Genomic DNA, 3,950 nt, shown 5'->3' with positions numbered 1-3,950 from the left:
ATAAGAATAGTAGTGCCTACTTCACAGGAACGTTTAAGAATTAAATGAGATTAATTTATGTATAGCATTTAGAACAAAGCCTTACAAATATGAACAGTTCAATAAATATTCACTATTACTATTAACTATTACTTTTTGTTAAGAGTTTTTTAAACTAACTATGAAGGTTTACTTTCAGAATAAAAAGCTACAATACTCTCAACAATTTTCCCAATTAAGAACTAAGAACACTTGGCCCAGTTTATAATCTTAAACAGTTTATCATTATGCACTATTTATTACTGAGTATAACTTTTACTCATGCTTTAACAGCACAGTTTTCAATACCACACCTATTTAAGCATATTTTTATTTTAATTTAAATTTAAGCATTTTATTTTTTTTAATTATTTGTCATTATTATTATTGGTGAGGAAGACTGTCCCTGAGCTAACATCTGTTGCCAATCTTCCTCTTTTTGCTGAAGAAGATTGGCCCTGAGCTAACATCTGTGCCCATCTTCCTCTGTTTTGTATGTGGGACATCACCACAGCATGGCTTGATGGGCGGTGGGTAGGTCCACGCCCAGATCCGAACCTGCAAACCCTGGGCCGCCAAAGCAGAGCACGGGGAACTTAGCCACTACGCTGCCACCAGCCCAGCCCCTGCACGTTGAAGTATTTTACCTGATTTATGAACAGGTTGGGTAGTTAGTTCCTGGTTGAGCTATCATAAAGGTGGTGACATTTTCTGATGCTGATTATGCTTCTACTGGATGACTATCCAGATAATCCAAAATTTTAACTGGGTATTGTTGAAATTGATTATCCAATGTATCCCTGAGCTGACTGTGTAGTTTCAGAAAGACTTACAGGTTTAGACAAAGGCTGACCGCCAACAGAACCATGCGAAGATCTAGATTCAAGATGAAAATTTACTGGGGAGGCAGCCATTGGATTTGATGTTGGGTTCACGTAGCCCTGACCTGTAGGCTTGAATGCAGCAGTGATACCTCGACTGAGTACTCCATTCTTTACTCCCCTCTAATGTGTGCTGGGGTTTACTCTGTTCAAAATATTTGAAATTACTGGTTTTGAACTTCATATCTTTCCAACAAAGATCGGCTCAACATCCTCCTCCTCCTCAGCCTTGCACTTTCTTCTGCCACAGTTCCAGCTCTCCTACTTCACACTCCATAAAAAGTTTTGCCATTTTTGTATTATTTTTTGACTGAAAAGGGTTGTCGCCCATCAAGTTGCAGAGTTGACTTTCTGTAAATTGTCACTTAAGTACGTGCGACTCCAGACGAGGCTGCAAGTTATATCTCAGTTTTCCTTCCTTCTCTCCTGTTAATTTGTCTTTTGTCAGTTTAAGTTGCACGTCCCAGGCACTTAACGGTAAGCAGAGCGGATCCGCCTGACTGCATCCCTGAGGAGGAGGAGAAAGCGGAGGAAGACAAGGAGGTGCTCGAAAAACTACAAGATGGCGACTGCCACTGTGGAGCAGGCCTCCGAGCCGCGGGTAGGGCGGGGTTCTCGTGGAGCCGGCGCGCTGCCTCCTGGGTAGGCTCTGGGCGGGCCTCAGCGTTCCAGGCTCCCTTTCTGGCAACGCGGGAGGCGGGCACCAGCACATGCGCGTGTGCACCGTTCCGTGGGCCCTCGAAGGCCCAGGAGCCACATGCCAGCAGTGGGGCAGGGCCAAGGGCAGCTATCCTGAAATCCCTACTTGGTTCTTTTAAAAATCTTCTGGGGGCTCGCCGGGTGGTGCAGTGGTTAAGCGTGTGTGCTCTGCTCTGGCGGCCCAGGGTTCCAGGGTTCAGATCCCGGGCACGCACCATGGCATGCACCCATGCACCTCCTGTCAAGCCATGCTGTGGTGGCATCTCATATAAAGTAGAGGAAGATGGGCATGGATGTGAGCCCAGGGCCAATCTTCCTCTCCAAAAAAGAGGAGGATTGGCATGGGATGTTAGCTCAAGGCTGATCTTCCTCACAAAAAATAATAATAATAAGTTGGGGGCCAGCCCCATGGCTTGGCGCTTAAGTGCACATGCTCTGCTACTGGCCAGCCGGGGTTCAGATCCTGGGCACGTACTGGCACACCACTGCGCCACTTCTCCTACCATGCTGAGGCAGCATCCCACATACAGCAACTAAAAGGATGTGCAACTATGACATGCAACTATCTACTGGGGCTTTGGGGAAAAAAAGGAGGAGGATTGGCAATAGATGTTAGCTCAGAGCTGGTCTTCCTCGGCAAAAAAAAAAAAAAAAAATCTTCTGGAATACGTTTTATACTTTCCTCGTTCCTAGAGATATTTTTAAGCTTACCTTTTACTTTAAATACATAAGTATGGTTGTTTCATAATTTATGTCTGATGATGCCAAAGTCTGGAGATTTTGCTGGTAGCTCTGTGCTCTGTTGTTTCTTCTGGTTCATGCTGGGTTTGTTGTGTGCTGGTTTTCTTTGACAGTACTGCTCTGTACCCTTGAAAATGGAGGGAAGGAGGTAGTTCCCTGGAGTCTAGGATGAATGTGTCTTCCTCCCAAGTTTTGCATTTGCTTCTACCAGGTGTCTAAGAGTACTGTGAACCCCGAACCATCTCAAACTAAATTTCCTGCTGGAGGGTTCTTGACCATCCATTTATGCAAATATGGGTTGCAAGTACTCTGATGGGCTGAGAGCCAGCTGTGGTTGCAACTTCTCAAGGACATGTTTTCTGTCACTTCCCTACCCCCACCCCCTTCTGCTCAGTCTCAAGGCAGCTCTCCATACAGTTGCCTGGGGATGTGATGCAGGTATTTCTGGTTTAGAGATTCCAGCTTAATATGGGAGGGTTTTCCTGGGCTCCCCACTTGGACTGAGTTCCTAGCTTTGTTTTCTGCCCTCTCCTGCCAGGCCATCAAAACTGCAGCTCAATTTCTAGGATCAGCAAATACCATTGGGTAAATGGAGCTCCCAGTGCTTTTCCCTGTCTTGGATTTCGGCCTCCTGATTCCTCATTTTCTTAAAGCAATTTGATGCTTTTGAGACCACATCCTTTTTACTCAGTATTTTCATTTGTTTCTAGCCAGAGGATTAGCCTAAATAGTCAGATTGCCATATTCCCGGAGATGAAATGGCATTTCTTTATACTTCTGTCACATAATGTATTCCATCTACAAACAACTACAAACAAATCCTAACTATAAAAAAATTCACAGGCACTCAGAGCCTTACCTCCTGTCCTCAGTATCAAAGCTTAAACTGCACTGCCCACTGAAGGGCAATTCACTACCACCCTTCCCTCTCCTCCCATCTCCTTATTATATAGTTTTGCTACATTCAATCAATTACAAGAACAACATTTTGAGTTTCAGGAACAAAAGTGTTGTGGAGAGACAATTATCCACTTGGTAATATAGAGATGAATGATTATATCCTAGGAAATGTGTGGTTTTCACATGGTCTGTTGTAGGTGGTGTATGTGTGGTTGTGAATGTGTGTGTGAGCCCACCTACACACATGCAAGAGAGAATGTGTGTGTTTAAGATTCAGTCTGGCAAAATCAATTCCATTTTGTTGTACATAGGGCTTTATGACTTGTGTGAGTGGGTGTGATGAGAATGACTTCCTTATCTGGATAATCAGAATAAACTGTTCTAAAAATGTCATTGTCAAAATGTGTATACAACCCAATAGTGAATAGGATTAATTTGTATCCTAGTAATCTGTCATTTTAAATAATTCACACTTTCTATGCATAATTTAGACACTATCTGCATGACTCTTACTGAGAATATTATTTGCAATAGATCTATCTCTGTGAAGACATAGCATACTGTGTTACTTGGCCATTAGTTATCTATGGAAGCTATGTAGTATCTTTTAGTCTCAGATGCTTCATTTGTAAATCAAAGGATAGGGATATGAAGTTGTGTAAGACTTCTTCCAGACTCACATTTCTTCCAAAGATTTATTTGTAATATGGA

The 3,950-nt window shown here is 43.2% G+C and overlaps 1 pseudogene; it reads right to left on the bottom strand.

The window, feature by feature from the left end:
* Nucleotides 1–758: 758 nt before the first annotated feature.
* LOC131415571 (zinc finger protein 280D-like) lies at nt 759–1,276 on the bottom strand (annotated as a pseudogene).
* Between the last annotated feature and the right edge of the window lie 2,674 nt (nt 1,277–3,950).

Source organism: Diceros bicornis, chromosome 17, assembly GCF_020826845.1.
Source record: "Diceros bicornis minor isolate mBicDic1 chromosome 17, mDicBic1.mat.cur, whole genome shotgun sequence".
NCBI lineage: Eukaryota > Metazoa > Chordata > Mammalia > Perissodactyla > Rhinocerotidae > Diceros > Diceros bicornis.
This window is presented reverse-complemented; position numbering and strand designations above follow the sequence as displayed.